This window comes from Thermobia domestica, chromosome 17 (assembly GCF_964235325.1).
Source record: "Thermobia domestica chromosome 17, izTheDome1.hap1.1, whole genome shotgun sequence".
Taxonomy (NCBI): Eukaryota; Metazoa; Arthropoda; class Insecta; order Zygentoma; family Lepismatidae; genus Thermobia; species Thermobia domestica.
Window position 1 is genome coordinate 132751847 of NC_137470.1, and position 21704 is coordinate 132773550.

Below are 21704 nucleotides of genomic sequence, written 5' to 3' on the forward strand. Positions count from 1 at the left end.
TCTCACCTGAACCACCTTCAAATATAGTATTGCTAATACAGTACATGCAAAAAATTTACCACTCGGAAACAAATAGTTTAAATATTAGTAATCTCAATATTTAAAGTCTTTTTATGTGTTACTAACTTTCCAGCCTCTGTAGCCACTTGAAATCGCTGTACATCATTTTTCTTGAGTATTTCTCCGTTTTAATCGATCAACATATTCAGACTCTGTCAAATTGAAAGAACTGCCAATGTCTATAACGATTTCGGTATTTAACTTATTTACACGTCTATTTATCAAATGAGGAGCTATATATTTTGGTCTACAGAAGATACACCTTTAGTAATGAGATGCTTGAACCCTGATGTCCGGAAAGTTGTACCCTCCTGTTCTTCAACCTTATGTTGATACTACACGATAATTTATTTTTAATTTGTTGATCCAAGACTTCCTGATTATTTACTTTCTCATAAGAATTAAAAGTATTTAAACATTTACTACTAATTTTTTTTAAAAAAAAACGAATAATCCGGGTGAAATTGTATGTTATTTAGGGAATGAAAAATGGGTCATAGTCTTTTATAACGGCTGAAAAGACACCACAGCGAATGTCATATAATATCTAGACTGGACTATGTTCAATAGCATTTGGAATACGTGTTCATAGCCCTTTTTTGATGGGGGTTGCGAAATATGCAATAACCTTTGTAGTTTGTGTAATTTCTGCATTTCTACACTGGGTGTAATTTCTGCTATGTTCAATAGAAATTCATGGCCCTCTCTACGGGTTTCTGCTATGCCGTACCCTTTCTTGTGTAATTTCTACAATAAGTCTTACCTTTTATAACGGTTAGAAAAAGGTCATAAAAGGCTCCAGCTTTTCTGGTATGTTCATAGGTGTTGCATAGTCGGAACGGGAACAGAAACCGGAACTGGAACCGGAACAGGAATTGGAACTGAAGCCGGAATGGTTTGCGCATGTTGTGTTGTTCAAAAAACATTGCCAAGTGCCACCACCTACTCCAGAGCCAACATACAAATAACTTGACTTTACTAACTTCCAATCCCAACACCTACACTTTAACTTTAAAGGAAAATGCATCAGGGGTGGTTTTTGAGGGATGTCAAGACTATCTCTTCACTACTATGGAAGCAACATCTTCGATAGAAGAAAAAGTTTCATAACAAAAGAGGAGTTAGCCTAACGATTGAAATATACAGAGATTTTTTTTAAAAAATTGATCCCTTTGACATTAATTCAGACCTAAATCAGTCTCAGAAATACGCCATACATGATCTATTATACAAGAACAGAAACGTTTCTACCTATGCTTCTTACGATAGTTTTCCAGGCTGGGTTCACAAAATAAGGATTTCTAAGTCCGCTGCATTCCACGACAGATCCCACTGTTCCTCTGTATGTCTGTGATCAGATGGATGGGCATATTCAAAAAGTCGTAATTGATAAAATTGTACGATCTACAGACGACAACAGTTTTGCTTAACCGCTGAATGTTAAAAGTTTAACTCAAACGAATTTAGAATTGTTTTGAATTTACAAAACTGTCACTTATAAACAAAATATTTTTAGCGCCATTCCAGTTAACTGAAGAGGTACTACACACTCTCAAAGGCCACTCTTACATCCACTATGGATTTCTCGCCGAGGTGCCACCAAATTTTTCTCCATTCAAAACGTTGCGGATACATGACATTCGAGGTCAATCATACTAGAAAGTCTTATGACTTTCTCATGTACGTAATGTGCTACAAAACCAATGCGCAAGCATTGTCTATCGCAACTAGAATTATTCTAGATGATTTACCGGACAAAACCAACAGGATCTTTTTGCAGACGACAATGTACTCGATGGTCATACTTTTCGACAACAATTATCGGATTTAGAATTATTTCAGAACATGATTTTCGTGCGTCGCCAAGGAAGACACTTTGACTCAGAGATAAATGTGGTCAGATATCCTGCGTCAGGCAAATGTATCTCTCCAAAAATAGCATAGAAAAGCAGCGACGTGAAAACGCCAACTACGAAGAGAACTTCGAAAAGTTTTATTGGCCTATGTCCTTACTTACGGTCACATATGAAGGACTTTACTATGAAAATATAACATTTTCAACATTTCGTAGACCAGCATTCAAAATATATATGATGAAAGGACCGTGTGTTAGGCTGACCCAGGTATACAGTGTACAAAAGAACTATGCGTAAAGTATATATATATATATATATATATATATATATATATATATATATATATATATATATATATATAGATAGATAGATAGATAGATAGATAGATAGATAGATAGATAGATAGATAGATAGATATCAGTACAGCCTCCAGCAGGCTATTCTCAAAGATAAGAAAATAAGGAGAAGCAATTTCTGCCTTTAAGAACGCAAGAGAGCTTGGAGAGCTTGAAGGAATGATGGACCCTGATGATGAAATTGTTTCGCAGAGGACAGATAAATGAAACTGAGCTATTTAAAGGATATGAGCTTGAAACCAAAGGAACATCAAGTAAATATTGAAAACTCAATGAAGCTGATGCAGTGTTATATTATGTACGATTGCAGTTGAATGCCTTGTGAACGAAGATCAAACTTATGCCCTTTAGTAAACTGTTTGAAGGTGCTAGAGCTGGTACAAACAGTAAACGGAAAAGTGCAAACATAGTCAGTCCGCGAACTGCTGGAGAAAATACTGCAAGAGAAGTGTAAGAAAACGTGGGAACTCTAGCAAATATGTAAAAATCAAGTGAATTAGTACAAGCAAAGGTGTTTCATAACACAGAGCGGGCGTCACACAGTGGTAGGAAACTGTAAAAATCGGTCAAAAATCGATTTTGTCAACTTCCTCGCCTATGAAATCGGTATTGATATTTTATTGTTAGTATCTCTCCCACTTCCAAACCCGGAGTTTAACGACATAGGAATATTTTCATTGCCCGTAAAATGCATGTAACATGAACAAATGAAAGTGCCGAAACATCAGTAAAAAATGAACCAAACAATATGATATATTTTAACCATTTTTATAGTTTCTGAGGTCGCTGAATGTTGCTGGATAGCTCACTGGACTCAAATACTGTGTGTTTAGTGAAGAGTTTTATTTGTTATCTATTGTCATATCATTTATATGATAGATTTTTTTAGTGTTACCGAATAGTTACATATATGCTGATGTTAGTATTTCTGCAGTCTAAACTTATCATTGCTTATCTACAAAATAAGTTTTATTGAGTTGACCATGAGTAGTACAAAGGTCGAGAATTGGAAGTAGCTGCAGCCAGGTGCAGATGCAGGATTTAGCCCAATCTAGCTGCAAATGCGTGATGAGTAACGTTGTTGTGATCGCAATTGACATTCGTTATCTGAGCCATGGTGGAAAGACTACAAAGTGGTTACACGCGCATTTTGCCTGGAGCTCTGTCGTGGCTGTGACGTTATCTGGGTTGCAAGGGACAACGGGAAAATGTGCAGCATTAAGTGACAAGTAGAAATCCTTTGTTACTTTGTTCTGTTAAATGATAACGAGAATGTCCAACTGTGCCTTGTGCGGCTGTAGTAATTATTACAGAAAACCTATAGGAACTAATATAAAATACTTTAGATTTCCTTAAGAAGAGGGGGAATGTCTCCAGAAATGGATTTTATCTTGAAGGCGACAGGACAAAATAAACCTAAAATATGGTAAGTTTTACATAAAAATAGTAAATAAAGGCAATGTTAAATGAAATTCTATAAACACGGTTTCATTATGTAGTTTCTTTTTAGTATTAATAGCATGTAATGTAATAGTGGTATATAGGGTTTGTTTTGATTCTACATATAAAAATCCAATAGTACGACTGGAAAAGACGAACTTCGAGGTAAGACCCAGATTCGAAATCATGAGGGAGGGGGAGCGACAGAGGTGAACATTTCTATCTCACATTTCCTTCTGCATAAGATATTGGGACAAAATTTTCCCCACAGAAGCAGGCATGTAACTTGGGAAGGGAGGCACGATGATCTAGGGAGCTTACCTCCCTCGAGTTACGCATATGGAGAGCATTGAACGCGTTAAAGTAGTTCCGATCCCATTTCGTTCTGGAGGTCTTTATTCCCTGTAGCCTCGATGCTGAAACGGGACGTTGCACTTCAAATTAACTAACGAATGGAAGTTTCGTAATAACGATTAACGGTTACAAAGATATATAACAATATATTAGATCAAGAGAATAAAGTATCCACCTACCATGTCAGGCGACATTGTCAAGACATGTTTACACTCAGATTTTGAAATTTGTGTTCATTTTAATCAACTTTGGACAATTTTATATACATATTTAGGGTGTCCCTCCAGAATTGCAAAATTAAGAATGACTTGTAAATTTTAAAATATGGTAGATTCTCGAACAATCAAGGAAACACTGTGGCTCAGTGACAGAACGCTCACCTCTGGTGCAAGGGGTACTGGTTCACTTCCCGGTCAAGTCAGTTTGTGGCGGACAGCATCGTGGCCGTGAATTTCTCGGGGTACTCCCGCATTCTCATTCCACCAAATTCCATATAATCATTCACTTGCATTTTTCGTTTGTCTTCTTTAGTCCACGGGACAGAAAAGAAAAAACTTATCAAGAAGATGAAGATGATTATGTAATTTTATGGTCTATTTGTTTTCTAGTATAGCTGTAACACCCCTCCATAGTCTTCACCTACGCCTAGTACTTTGTTTCTTGCTTGAAATAGTCATGTTGTTGCAATTTCTTTGTTTGAGGTGCTTTGTATATACATATTTATTTCTATATATTTCTAGAACACGATAGTATATGATATGTAACGCTCTATTTCGTACAAATGTTTAATAATACAATTTGTTGTGGCGTAAATTTTGAGACTAATATTCAAAGAACTGTCAATTTCACCAAACCTTTTGTTCAAATACAAATTCTATAAATAAACCATCAGCGATTTCAAATAAGATGTTTTTAATATAAATCAAAAATAAAAACGATATTTAAAATATTAAATACGTGCGTCCCTTCTCAATAAAGTTTTTAACCTGCCTGATTTGCGATAACCATGAATTCGCCCCTGAGATATTCTCAAAATTTATATGGGGTCATCAGTAAAGAATTCTCTTTCAAGGAAAATAATACTAATAGTAAATCGAAACCGATTAATGTGTTACGAAAATATATTTGAGCATACATAAATATATAATAATGAAATGCATTAACGACACACTGTGTTATAGATTATTCAGGCCTATACATACTCGAGTGTATTACTTCAGATTATGAAAAGAAAGAAAGAAAGAAAGAAAGAAAAAGCAAAAAATGTAATGAGTAATATTGGCTTGTTCAAGCTTCAAAGTTTTTTTTTTTTAAATACGAACTGATACTGCTGTTTCTTTTGCTATTGTAAATATCTTCCTTCGAATTAACTTAGCTTAATCATTGATTACGTTACGTTTACATAATTACTGTTTGCACTAAAATTTTTATTTCGTTGAAGATTACTACAAATAGAAGAGAAGTTTGAGTGTGAGATACCAGCGAGCAAGCGCTTGTTAAAAGCGCATCTGTCTCCCGTTGGCCACGTCTGCGACCAAGATGACGTCATGCGTCAGAGCGACAAGAATGTCGCACTACATTGCATCCACCTTGTAGTCTTTCCACCATGATCTGAGCCTTACAAAGGAAAAAGGTATATTTTCTTGTACGTAATTTGGATGTCATGTGGAGCTGCTGTATGTCACATGTCAGTGCCGTAGTATATAGAAACATTCTATAATTAATCTTTTAATCGTACCGAAACAACTGCATCCTAAATAAAGTTACACTCCAATAAGTATTAATGTTTCTTCGAAGATGGTGTTAGTGGAAGTGCAAAACCGCGAACTTGCAGAAGTGTTAATTGCACCCAAAGTTCCTAATGTAAGTGTTTTAGTTAACTACGTCTTAACAAAGTTCAAATTGTCCAAAAAATGGGAAGCACGTGGTGAGAGATTGAGAAAAACTTTACTGCCACAACTCAATAAGAAGAGGACTAAATGTCGTCGTGTACAATCGAGGTTTTTGAAGACATCTCTCCTTTTGTAAATGATCAAACAAGTTCAAGAAGTACTCGGCCAGGGAAATAATTTATGTCCCTTTCTGAACGTTCCAAACGACGGAAAGCTCATTTGCTGCTGTTCCTCAATGCATTGCTTCTCCTCAACTTGAATTGGTCGAAGAAGCGAAGCAAATGTTGTCTCTGCCACGTCCAACTATTGATGATTGCGGCGTAGATGACGATTGAATGGATTTGGACTAATCCTGACAAAGGGTTTGATAACACGAAGGTAAGGAGGACCACTTTAGGTACTTCAGTTTTTACTTTTATTTTCATTTATAGCTGCATACCCTTATTTGGTAGGTTACGTTAACATTGGTCGTATAACTACTTTCTTGGTTTTTATTCACAGAGTAAGCAGTATCCATCACAGTTTCCATAATCATAACATCCATTGGATTATTTTCCCTTTTTACAGATACCTACACAGAGGCATTGGTTGGGTAGGTTAATTTTGTATCCTAAGGCCAAAGACACATTTGTTTTACACCTTCCTTTTATTAGCTGCACATGCAATTAGATGGAGAGCACATGGAACCCTTAATCGCTTCTTGAATGCACATTAACACCTGTCATAACTTCGTACTGGATAGCGATGTCCAATTCATATAAGATGTCAACATGTTATGTTTTCAATTTACAAACTACATGCATGATTCACAATTGTGGATTTCAAGATGGTGGCTTTCATTGTTCTGTGTCCTTCGCAATTTCTTCTCACTTCTATTACACCCCTACATTGTTCATTAAGTTATATTTGCAGTATTTGGCATTAATGCGAGTGTTTCCAAACTTTTGGATCATCCTGTGTGTATATACAACTGTGCGTATTATAGCAGGGATCCATCGAATAATTTTTCAGTAGATACAATCGATTTAGAAAGGACAATTACATACAGAACGGTAGACAGGCGTCCGTCAACTTCCATTCTTTCGGAATAAACTACTTTTCCCAGTTTCCGACAACTAAGCGTCGCTGCGATAGATATCAGTTAAGTCGAACTTTGTTGTGAGATCCTCAAAAGAAGAGATATAGTAGACTGCATACGACCTTCACAACTCTTAAGTAGAAAACTACAAAAAGAAAAAGTGGAGAAAGTCTTATCGCGAATAACACAAACACAGGTAAACAATCTTCCATTCGAACAGGTCTACAAACCAGTCACTTACACAAAACAACACCAGAAAATACACAATCAAATTAAATAAAGGAAAATAAAAGGAAACGAAACTAAAATTGAAATAAATAAAAGTAACGCTTACCAAAGTTCATACATGCAGGACATTCATTCTGCTTGGCAAAATTCCTGATAGTTTCGAATACTAACCGAACACGGAAAAAAATATTATTATTTCCGCACAAAATACTAATAAGATAATCGAAATTACGATGAAGAAAAATTACATAATCTTTTGTAAGTTTTATGTTTATTTGTTTTGTAAGTTTTGTAAGCTCATAGTGCTCGTCATTCTTTATCATTCATCGACGTGCACCAAACCGACAACTTAACCGGAATAGAGGGAGCTCCCTTGCTCCTCTACAAATAGGTGGTAACCAGAGTTGGCCATTCCTCTGTGGAAAAATATACCAAAGTTTTTAGTATCAGAAAGCCACAAATTCATGAACTTACTTTTCATATTTTCTCTTTATTTGAAACTGTACGATACAATTGACCGCCTATGTGAAAAATATAAAAGACTATACTTTAGAAGTCCACACATACTAATAAACTTCTCTATTTTCTTGTCTCTTAAATTAACAAATAACTCAAATTTGTCAATATGTGTATATAATTAAACAGTGAATTCACATATAAATTCAAAGGAATTTTAAATTTAATATATTTAAATAATTTTTACTTTAAATTTCAAAACAATTCAGAATCAAATTTTCTTTATCATTCAATTTAAATGACATGAATATATATTTATACATCTTTTTAATCCCCGGACATAATCAAAATATTGTTATTGAGTAGAACTCACCGTCAGTCCTCTACTATTTGTAGCATTCGGGTTCTACTTGTCCAAGCTTCAGTCATTTTCGAATCTACTTCGGACGTTTTTCATTAGTTATTTACTTCCAACTAGAAATGCAAAACAATTAATTATTAACAATACAATTTAAATATATATTATATGTACAGCCACTCACAAAAGTATCTCCCCCTAAGTGTTCTAATTTCATTACTTGAGGTCCAGGTAATTTGCAGTTTGTAAAAACGCCTGGACTGATGCAACCCAACTTACACGAAAGTTTTCTCGATACTGACAGCAGTTGGTAGCAATCAGTAAGGTGTTTATGCAGATAAAATTATAGAGTATGTGACGCAGTAAAGAGTTCTTAATTCTAAGATAAATCTATCTTGTTCGGAGCGTGTTGTCCAATGAACACCGTATATTAATCTCAATCTTGTTGTGTATGTAATGTATTATTTCAATATATACTGTATATTCAAAGAAATAAAAACACAGACCACGCATAAATCAGAAAATGCTTGAAAGTAGATGAAAATACCAAATCTAGAAAAACTACTGTGAATAAGTTTGTAAATTACCGTCTCCATTGACAGGTCTCCAATTCTCCTCTTTTCAACATCTCTTTCTCTCTGGGGAAGAGAAGATCTTGCTTTTCACACTGACCATGCATTGAAATTGAAACATTTGAAAAAGTTTGAGCCTGACGGGGATTTGAACCCCGGTCCATCGAATTGAATTCATTGCGCTAACCACTTTACCGCGTCACTTCATGCTCTAGTCAAATTATAAGCTAGTTAAAATAATTCCATGTAAGACTTGCAAGGTACCCCTTCAGGGTTCATTGCTGTTTTTTTACATATTTCTGTTACATATATATATATATATATATATATATATATATATATATATATATATATATATACTATATTAGGGTGGTCCAAATTTATATGAGGAAAAATAAATTTAGAAATTTCTTTGGACTCCCCCTAAAATGGTTCCATATGGAACCAAATTAAGCCAGGAGAAAAATTAGATCCATTGAATAATTTTAAATGGTGCCCCAAACGACCTAAAATTTTGAATGCGTTTACAATACATAGTGTATGGGGAAAAACTGGAATAATCTCTCCTAATTTAGAAACGGCTCAAGGGAATGAAAAGATATCTCGGATAATGGAACTAGAAAAAGAGACCAACCTAATTTTGTATACGTTATCATAGCGGCCTTCTTGAAGTCCGCCATCTTGAATTCAGGTCAAAATTTTTAAATAGGAAGAGTCATGTGACATATCTTTTTGAGGTAGCACTTCACCAGATGTACAAATCTGGTATTATTTTCAAGTTACCTATACTTATGTAAGAGTTATTACGTGTGAAAAACAAAATGCTTCATGTAATGTTATTTTATTGCAGTTATGGAATACAGATATGTAAGAATTTTGGAAGTCTTTTACATAAACTGAAACATACTGCTTGTTTCGCTTTGAACTACAAATAAGTTTTTTTTTTCATCAAGATGATTCATAGACCATTATGAGGAAAAAGAAAAATTATAACTTGGAAGAAATTGAAATATCCCTTCTTTATGTAGTATCTTTTTGGTAAGTTATAAATCTTATTTGCTACATAGTTCCCTTTGTCGCATATAGGAAAAGATTGTCTGTGGGCCTTTATTATCTGCAAAAGAAACTGTTCGTGATCCTCATTTTTCGTAAGAATTGTTGTAATCTTCTATTAGTTACACTCCCCTTTCTGTACACCGTTTGTTACGTGGATGAATTAAACTATTGTCTTTCCTTGAAGATAGTCATTGTTATTTGGCCATGAAGTCGAATCATACTCAAGAAACCCTTTGGGTATTTTAAAGTTCTCGATGAAAATTTTTTTGCTGTAACAAAATCACTGATTTCTCTTTTCACAAGAGTTTTTATGGTATGATCTCTTGCGTCAAGCCTCTTTGCTGCTTCACGGTTTCCCCTTATAGTTTTAATGCTTTCAACCATTCTTTGCTTTTCCATTATGGTAACTCCATCATCAAAAAACTCTAATGCTACGTGTTCCTCCGTCAAGTACCAGAGTCAGCGTGAACATTTAGAAAGAGCCACTTCAGATAATTCAGCATCTATTTGTCTTTAACTGTACAAATCTTTCAAAAATTGTAGATCTTGTAATGGTGAATGGGATGTTTGATCACATTTAAGCCAACTGTGAACATATAGTCGGATTAGAAAGTGCATACTCTCTGAATACCCGTTTCTATTTGCTTCGTTAAACGAAATTGTTGGCGAAAGAGAAATATTTTAAATAGTATCTTGCTTTTTCCATCCACCTTACATGGTGAATTGCTCCAGGCAAACGAAATAAAACTTCTCAAGGAGGTATACCACCCAAGAACATGATGGTCAGTTCTAAAAGTTCCCTATAATCTTCTCTGCAGTGTCCTGCTTCTACAAGTTTGATAGCAAAATTCAACACTTCATTTCTTACATCGCAAATATTGTTTGTTACATCATCATCATCATCAATTTCTGGAATAAAGTTAGTGCAATCTATTCTAGACCACTCGTTCTGAAAATTCTTCAATAGGAGAACGTTCGGTCCAGACGCAAACGAAACACAACAGTTATCAAATACACATTTTAAAACTAATTCATAAATGTGGTGTGTACAAGGAAGGTATAGAAGGTTATTTTGGAGCTACTGCTCTAACACCGTTGACAAGATCCATATTGCAAGGAGTAGTATCACAATAAACTGCCTGCACGAACTTTACCAAATTTCATTCTTCAAGCGAATGTACTATAGTAGAATCAATATGTTCTTCTCTTGATGACGACAAAATGGGAACACCAATTAACCTCTCATGACCATCTCTGGTAATAATTATTGATAACCTGCCGGCAGTCTCTCTGCCAGTCAAATTCAGCAGTAGTTTTCCGTTCCAATGCAAAACTAACGCACTTGATGCACTCTGAAATTGTTTACTGTAGTTCTGTGCAACTTCACTACAGGTTTTCTCTCAGCATCGGTGAATGGAAGACCCATTTATTGCTAGTTCCTCTACAATATTGGCTAATGCCTCTGCCGTCGCTGTCAGAATATGTATTGCTGCTCTATGAGTGATCTTTTATCGATTAAGAGCAACACCAGTCTTTGAGTAATAAAATTAGTTTTTCCCCCTTTTACCTGTGTTGGACGGTCCGGACACACACGCATTCGTATTTACATTTTCTCTAACATTCTCAACTGAGTTTTCCTCTTCATTACTTGAACTGCTCCATGTCGTTTGGCGTGTAAAGTTCAAAAAAATCATTTTCAGAAGAGCATTTTCTTTCGCGTTCCTCTTTCGTTTGAAGCCGTGCATATCCCTTTCGTTCTTTTGACGTCAAACTCATGTCTTTACTTTTAGTCTTGTAAGAATTATTAATCTCAAAAGGATAATTTTTTCACATGTAATAATTCTTACACGACTAAAGCTATCTTTAAAATAGTGCCAGATTTGTACTTCTAGTAAAACGATACGTCAAAACGATATGTCACATGACCCTCTTTCTGTTTAAAAATTTTGACCTGAATCCAAGATGGCGAATTTCAAGATGGCCGCAATGGCAGTACTATACAAAATTAGATATGTTTCTTCCTCTATTCCTATTATCCATGGTATCTTTGCATTACCTTCAGCCGTTTCTAAATTACATGAGTTTATTTCAGATTTTTCCCATATACTATGTCCTGTAATCGGATTCAAAATTTTAGGTCGCTTGGGGCACCATTTAATATTATTCAATGAAGCTAATTTTTCTCCTGGCTTAATTTAGTCCCATATGGAACCATTTTAGAGGGTGAGACCAGTGCGATCGGAAAATTGATATTTATGGACCACCCAAATATATATATATATATATATATATATATATATATATATATATATATATATATATATATATATATAAACATGAATATACATTCTTGTATATTTGTAATTACTAAGTAGATATAAGATAAACCAGCGCTGGTTTCAAAGATAAAAGGTTCGATGATCTTTCACTCTGTCTGTCTGTCTCTCTCTCTCTCTCTCTCTTTCTATATATATATATATATATATATATATATATATATATATATATTACTACTATTCATGTAAAATATCTGTGTTTACTCTGTATAATCCACACATTAATTTTCCATATCCGTGGGACGTAAAACTGAAAGATTTCATTTCATTTGCTTTCTGCAGCATACTAATGAAAAATAGATAATTTTCCTGTTTTATAGATATCAAATGCTAGTTGAAAACATTGTTCAGCTGCTAGCATGTTTAGGATATCGACAGAGGGGAACGGTAACCAAATTTACTTTCCTTCCACCTATGTCACCTAAATGGATCAATGGGTAGTTTTACTAAGAAAGCGGTTAAATATGTTTCCGAACCTCTCACATATTTCTTATTTGGGATCGCAACAAGTCTTATTCGAGAGTAGCAAGATGTTGGGGATGCACTGATGAACTAACATTTGATCGAATTAAATGAACAAATTCAAGTTTATACTTTTTACACACGAATTTATTCCCTTCCTATTGACAAATAAGTCTATTGGCGTAAGGTGAAATTCATATTATACTCAGAGATACTTTTTGTACATACCTCTTCTCCTGTCCATACTGGACCCACCACTTCTTTTGTAGAACGTCTTTCACTTAAGGATCACCAAAACGTCGGACAGAGGTTCTAACACGAATAATCCTTTGCCTTACTGTAGTCTGGATTTTATTCAGAAATGACTTCCTAGATTCAATTCAACAGTTTTCTATCATTGAACCCGGCGGTACAATAAAGAATGCGGAATCAAGACAGGATGCTATGATCAGGACAGAGCAGTGTACTCATAGAAAATACAATGAAACTTCAATAGATTGTTCTTCCCAAGTATAATACAAACATTCTTCCGGTGGCCATCGAATACCAACCGTATTCGAATTTCATATAGAACAAGAAAAAATAAAATGAATACAGAATCACTACAAAGTTGAATGTTGAAGAAAAATAAATGAATTGCGTCCATGGTCTGAACTCACAGTTCGCAGACATACAGTAAATGCTATACAGTCTATGCAGATGTAGTAAACACTGAGTTGAAATGTTAATATACACTGCCTTGCTGAAACATGGCATCACTGAATTATTTTTTTTTTAAAAAATAAAATAATGATAATCACAAAGTAGTAATAATAATTAACACCAATACCAAATATCACATAACACTGTCACATGAATGTAGTAGTGACAGAAAGCAGGGATCACGTTGTATCTTTCCACTGTTAAAATCACAAGGAAGAGTTTAATTCTAAAGACTTCATTAGGTTGTTGGTATCCTCAAATTCCATAAATAAGTTTTTGTATGTTTTTGTACCATAATTGATGGAAACCAGTCTGTGGTTTTACAAAAGGTCTTATTCTTGAGCCCAATGCTCGATATTAGCGCAGTCTCTGGTGAGTGAACACAAGACGTTATGCAATAATAATTTTTAAATATGATAATCACATATAAATCCAACAAAGATGTACATAGTTTCAGGACTATCTTTTGGGCCAAAAGAGCGTCGGAGTGTGCACCACAAATAGCTCTCAAAGTACACATTTCTCACCGTTAGGCCACATAAAATTGATGACACTTGATTAAGATGAACGAGAGAAGAAATTTCAGATTCTGAATTATTAATTATTACTTTAGGTTCTAAATAAGACTGGCCAACAGTGAAAATGCTTCGGAGATGAAAGTAACCAACTTTTACTAATTTCAGGGTACTGATAACAGAGGCGGCTCGTGGCTAAATAAATAGGTGAGGCACAGAAAACCGGCATCGTGTCGTAGTGTTCAGTGACAATGAAACTAGCTCTTCTCGACTCCTCCCCCTCCCCCCCCCGTTGTAGAATTTTCCCTGACTTTGGGGCTGCTAGTAAGCTAATAAGCATAATATGAAACCAATCACTTGAGGGGGGCATGAAGTCGAGGTTTCCCCACGTTGTAGAGACGTTATTGCCGCCACTATCAATGTTATATCTGCAGAAGACAAAGTGGCATTCGTTAATCTATATATCCTTATATTTTGTTACAATAACATTGCTTTTAATATAACGATCGTCAGGTTAGAAACTTTTTTTCTTCAAAGTTGAATTACTGTCATGGGCAGCGGAGCAGAGTTGTCTTCAACATTGAGAGGTGGGCAGATTTGAGGGTTATTCTGGGGGGGACATCAATTTCATTTCACTTTCCTTTGTGGCAGTGGGAAACAAATTGTCCTCCAAAACACATTTCTCCCCCAAAAACACATATCAAATCGGATTATTTGGCGCGGGAGACCCGGGTTCGATTCCCGGCGGGAGCTCATGTTGTTCGGATTCCACGTTAATCAGTAGGTTCACGTCTCATATAGCCTCGCTGCTGAACGGGACGTTAAACTCAAAATCAACTCAACTCAAATCGGATTACTGGGGGACAATCCCCAGTCCCAAGATTGGGGGACATGTCCCCCTCATCCATTCGGGATTTGCGCCAGTGATCACTGTTGCTTCCTCCCTTACCTACAAAAAAATCTACATCCCATACGGAAAATAATGAAAACATATATACTAAACACACAGAAGTAAGTTATGCGTTGAATTTGTAACATAAATATTAAAACACTAACTTAACCTTACTTGTACGATGCGATGATCCTTTTGTGTTGCATATCGTGTGATCACACGAACCAATGTTCTCTATAATGTACACACTAATTCAGCACAAGTCCAATGTTCTAACACATTGTCACAAACTTAAAAAAAATACCCCACACATTAATATCTTACAAATGCAAAATATCGCTTGAAAACAAGAACAAACCTGCAGAAAATCACGATATTACACCCGATCTATGTTTCACAGTATTGCCTAATTTTTGTAGTTTTTTAGGTCAATGTTTTTAGCATGTTTACTAGAAATTAAGTATAGACCACTATATATTTTGAAAACCAGGTAATTTCCTCCAAAGGAAACATTATACTTCCTCAGCAAAGCGTTCTAAAAGTTTAAAATGTTGTTAATGTGAAGGAAATAGCATATGTAATTTGTTATTTCTATATAATTCATGCTTACCTTTAAATCTATTCAATTTGCTACACTGCATGCCTTTGTCTGGGGAACAGGGAAGAGTATGGCAAGCATCAATCTCTGGTTCAAGCATGCGCATGCGCGTAGGCAGGCCCATTTTCAACTGGCCTCCCTTGAAACACAGAGCATTGGAATAATTCCTAACCCAAGACTACTACTCTTTGGTTATCCCCTCACCCCTTCCACAGTGCACGATGGGTGTTTCCGTTGTCAACAGTACTTCGCGGCTGAGGCGGTCAAATCTGTTTCAGACCTCAATACAGGATTGGAATTTTTAAAACTGAAATTATCATGCCAAAGAGTATAAATTTTCGCTTTTGCTTTTAATTTCTATTAAATTCTGTAATATTCTACAAACATTTTCTACATTTGAGTAAGTGAATTTTAAGAAGTCTGTTTCGTGTAATACAATAAATAATTTAAAATAAGTTTTATTTCAAAAATTACACAAAAATGTTGACTTAATTTGAAATTTATTACAAAAAGTTAACTTAGTTTTGTTCAAAAATATAGGTGAGGCCAGGCCTCACATGCCTCACCTGACAAACCGCTAATGGCTAATAAAAATATGAAATTAGTTTTTGAAGATTGGTTCGGGTTTCAAAGAAATACGGTATCACCGGATATGCTTCGATGGGCAAATTATGGGTTCGTGGCAACAGGAGCTGTCTGCTTATTTCAATAAACTTCCATTGTTTTTGCGGTTAGTTTCTTTGCTATCCTCAGGGCCGTACGCAGGGAGTGGGTCTGCGGGTCTTGACACCCCGACATTCCGACTTTTTTTGTAAATTTAGTCTGATATCAAGTGCAATTTTACCTAGACTTAAAATAATTTAGCCTCAAATTGTATTTGGATCCCCCCGAAAAACTTAGGATCCCTTCCGAAATAAGTTCCTGCGTACGTCTCAGGCTATCCTTATTGCTCGACCTTCATCGTAATGTTCTTTTGTAATTTCAATTTGCCATCCCGGACGTAGTGGTGAGATGCTGTTGTTATTATTATTATTATTATTATTATTATTATTATTATTATTATTATTATTATTATTATTATTATTATTATTATTAATTTATTTATTATTCTATGATTGTACTAAGCAAAAACATGTCGCGTAAATGTGTTTAGACTGCAGAGCAAATTGTTGTTTTTAACGAAGTGAAATGAGAAGTGGAATTTCACTCCTATCATAAAAAACGCCTATCACTTGTACTTTGGATGTAAAGAGGGAGATATGGACAAGAAGTGGGCATCACGTTAATGCTGTAATACTTGTTCTACAAAATTGCGGGACTGGCTACTTGAAAAAAGGCCATGCGTGCCATTTGCAGTTCCAATGATAAAAGCCGACAGATCATACTTCGAACTGCTATTTTTGCATAGTTCATTCAATTAAAGGCCTATCGAAAAAAGGAAAAAATGGACTGCTATTTATTCAAATATTCCCTGAGATGTTCGTCACTGTGCCATATTCTGAAGCACTAAAGGCTTCACAACCTCCCGTACCTTACTCCAGTGTTACATCCAATGAAGAGCAAATGGCAGACAAAGTCGAACCAGGTTGTCAAATTCTGTTGCAGATTAATCGTCTTCCACCGATGTTAACTTCACAAAACCAGCATACCATTATCTATTCGCCATACGATACTCAACCTGAATTCAATTACCTGGGGTTGTCAAAACTTGGAGCAGAACTACTGACATCCAGACTCAAGCAGTGGGGAGCTTATTCTGAACATCTAAAAATGTCCGTGTTTTCAACACGTCAGAATCCGTAAACAGTATTTGCAGTGGAAAGTTACATAGTACATTGTAACAAAGTAGGCTTAGCTGGTTTTATGAGTAAACTTAACATAGAAGATAATCTCGATGAATGGCGGCTACTCATAGACGCATCAAAACTATTCTTCAAATACGTATAATCTGCGTAAACTTAAAAGAATTGCTGAAACTAAAATCAGGTAGGGAATCCATATTGGCCCTCAAATTCGCAAACTCCTCAATGATCCTCGATTTGATGCAGTGTTAGAAAATAAGGAGAGGATTGCATGAGATTCTTTCCGAAAATTGTGGCGAATGTTTTGGGAAACGAGCGGTCTCAGAACTATAAGTAAGTACCCTAGGTAGTGGAGTACCTAATATCTTCTACCCAATGGAGTCTAATGTATCACTAAAAATGCATATGTTGCACTCCCACATATATTTCTTCCCAGAAAATTGAGTATATAACTTTTATGAATAATAATCATAAAAAGCTTTAACAACTCCTCTAATCGAAATAGAGGCTAAATAGAAATAGAAGCTCGTTAGGTATCTTATCTTTAAATTCTAAAACAAAATATTTTGATAAACGTTGTCTCAGTGAAATTCCTATCCAACATACTCTATCAGTATAATCTCTTATAAACTTCTGATATAAACTTTGAAACCATGATATATCATATCAATTAAGTTTATTAGCATACTCTCTAATAAAATCTTCAGATAATTTTTGATATAATCCCCCTAATCAACCTTATCGGCAAACTCTCTTATGAAATGTTCTCATAATTCATTGCATGATATAGTGAACCAGTTAACTCTATTTCCAAACTCTCTTATGAAATCTTCTGATAAGTCATTGAATGTTAAGACTTCCCAATTAATTTATCCTTATATTTAAGTATGAAATCTCCTGTAACATTTTCAGTAAAACGCATATAAGACTATTGCTCATCTACCAGTTTGTTTCATATTTCATCTTACAAGTTCAAAATGTACTTCTCATTAATATATTGTATAAGGCGTTTGTTATTTTCCTTAACAGCTTTTTTTACATAAATGATCTAAAATCAACAGCAATGCAAAAACTAATTAAATGAGAATTATCAAAATTAACTCTTTCGTCATCATCATCTGGATCATCTGGGCTATAATAAATATCAACTGGATCTACACAGCATCAATTAAAAATAATCATCATCTAAATAATAAGACACACGACTAAATACATGTGTAAGAGGTAATATTTCTTTAGCAAGTGACATGTTCGATTATGATTTTCTGTAAAAATATATATATATATAGTTAATTTCATTTTTAAAGATTTTCAATGTAATAAATATAGATAAACATTGCAATTTGATACATGATAAACTTAACCTTTTCCATCAAGCTCTTAAACTCATAGCAGCACTACTTGAGAAACAAATTTTGTTAAAAGAAAAGGAAGTTTTTAAAAAGAAATAGAGTTATCCCATATTCCAATGGGGTTCGTTTTGATCCACCTATACATATCTTGCCATGGGGTCGAAAACGACCCAGAGTATTAACCACGACATTCTCAGGGGGTCATATTTCGACCCACCCCTATACAGATGCACTCATTAGAAATATCAAACTATTTTTTACCATTTTAGCAGTTATTGACACTACTTAATATTTATAAATATCATCGAAATCCGTGAGTGATGGTCATGATAAAGTAGATTCGTAGAAAAATAAGTTGATTTATTATTTTATGTTTTTATAGAAATTACTCTATAAAAATATTTTTTTAAGTTTACAATCTTTTTCGAAAACCATGAAAACTACATCACAATTGAAACGTTTAAGATAAGATGAACTGATAGAAAAAATATGCTTAAGATTTAAATAGCAACAACTTAGTGATGAAAACAAAAGCTACAAATCTATGGTAAATAAGCTATTTGAGAAAGTTCCATTGCATGAGTTAATTAAAATGTATGGAGATAAAGATTTGAGTGCAAGATATTACTCAAATTTTGCATATTAAGAAGGTGAATTGAGATAATGCAAGCAAATGCCAAAAATTATCAGAAGAATTCATAAGAGAGTTTGAAAATAGAATTGATTGGATGGAAGTTTTGTCTAGACAAAAATTATCAGAAGACTTTATAAGAGAATTTGAATATAAGTTCAATGATGATCTTTGGGCACATTTGACGGTTTCTTAGAAATAATCAGGTTTTATTAAAGAAGTTTTGATAAATTTGAAGACAACTATTGCTGGAACATTTTTTCAATTAAACCTAAGTTGAGTGAAAAGTTCATTAGATATTTTAAAGACAACTTTTCTTGGTTTAACATGTCGAGTGACCAAGTGTTATCTTAAGATTTATTCTAGAGTTTTGGGATAAAGTCTATTGGTGTGAGACTGTAAGATATCAAGAACTCCATTCAGATTTTAAATTTGATCTTATCAATGGATTTTATGATGAGATAAAGCTAGCTGATAATATCAATTGTTCGGAATAATATTTACAAACCATATGCAGTCATATTTTTGTAAGAGATATTTGAGAAAGTGGTTGTGAGTAGAGGGTAAATGGGGATTCTAGCGCACTTTTACTAACTCACCCCTCAATGACCCTACCCTCAATAACAATAGCGCACCCCTAAAAACTTCTAGCGCACCCCTGTCCCCAAATATCTTCTAATCAACTCCTAATAATTTCTAGCGCATTCCCTATCCCCCAAATAATTTCTAGCACATATCAAATAACTTCTATCTCACTCTTAATAACTTCTAACACATTCTATCACTAAATCTAGTTACAAAAATGAAAAATCACTAAATCTGGTCACAAAAAATCACTAAATCTAGTTACAAAATGAAAAATCACTAAATTTAGTTGCAAAAAAATCACTAAGTCTGGTTATAACCGGTTTTGACTTCAAGAAAACACTAAATCTAGTTACAAAAAAATCACTAAATCTAGTTACAAAAATGAAAAAATCACTAAATCTGGTTACAAAAAATCACTAAATCTAGTTACAAAAAATCACTAAATCTGGTTACAAAAAATCACTAAATCTGGTTATAACCGGTTTTGACTTCAAAAAATCACTAAATCTGGTTACAAAAAATCACTAAATCTAGTTACAAATTAAAAAAATCACTAAATCTAGTTAAAAAATCACTAAATCTAGTTACAAAAATGAAAAATCACTAAATCTTGTTACAAAAAATCACTAAATCTAGTTACAAAAAATTAAATATCTCCACTATTTAAGAATGTATTAAAGAAATGTAAAATGGGTATAAATACTGACTCTAAAACAATTATTTTCATGTTACTGGTTACATATGTCTAAGGATAAAATTACAAAAACACTTTTATGACTTAAAAATATCATAAAAATCATTAAATTTTACTTAAAACTAAACCACACATAATTACACACTAACAGCTATCAACTACACTACACATAAAAGTTAATTAAATTTTACTTAAAACTAAACCACACATAATTGCTCACTAACCCCTATCAACTACACTACACATAAAAGTTAATTAAATTTTACTTAAAACTAAACCACACATAATTACTCACTAACACCTATCAACTACACTACACATAAAAGTTAATTAAATTTTACTTAAAACTAAACCTCACATAATTACTAACACCTATCAACTACACTACACATAATTACATTTTAACTATATCTTTAATGCCCCCAAGCTAATGTACTTACACCAAGCTCTAGTATATATCTTTTGTCATCACTCGAATCTAATGCTAACTTATTTACAGCTATGGTATACACATCATGCTTACAACTTCGAATTAGAGTTATATTTTTGTATGTTTTCGTATCATTGAATAGGGTTCGCTTATAATCATTAAATTGTAACTCTTTTGCTACTACACATTTCGTTATTCCTTTTGCTTTTTTCTTCTCTTTATTTTCAACTTTAAAGGCATACATCTTTGATCTTAACCCAATAAACTCTGTCATTATTTTACCATTGTTTTCATCCTTCATCTTTCCTAATACTTTTTTGTTTACTAGTGGTATTCCATATTGATTATCCTTTCCATATTCACTTGTATCAAATAGATCAACCATTTCCTTTAAGTCTTTGTAGAAGTCATCTGTATCAATTTCATATATAAAACTATCAGTATCCATGTAACATAAGTCTATATGGATATCGTATTTAGGTTTAAAAATTTGTCTATCACCATATGAGAAACTGTTTTTTTCTGTTGTTATGTTTGGAGTTAGATATGCACTGTAAAACCCAACTAATCCTATGCTTAAGTAGTTGTTACTGTTGTCTAATTCATAATGGAGTTTTTTTCTTCAAAACAGAAGTATCACTCGTTAATTTAAATATCTTAGCCATTTATTATATAATAAATGAATGAGTTTGATTTACCTAGAGATATACCAAGAGAGAAAGTAATCAAGTTTATGGAAAATATTACTCTAAAGTTACAATATAGTTTAAAGAAGAAAAAGAGAAAACTACGAATTGTTAGATATGCATACTACACTTTGATTACGTTATCGGTTATACTTTCTGCAACAACTGGATTTATTAATATTTTTATACCCGTGACAATTTACTCAATATTAACAACATCTCTTGCAATTGGAAGTGTTATTATAACAGGTTTATCATCTAAGTTAAACATAAGCAAGATAAAAGATGAATATACCCAGACAGCATGCTT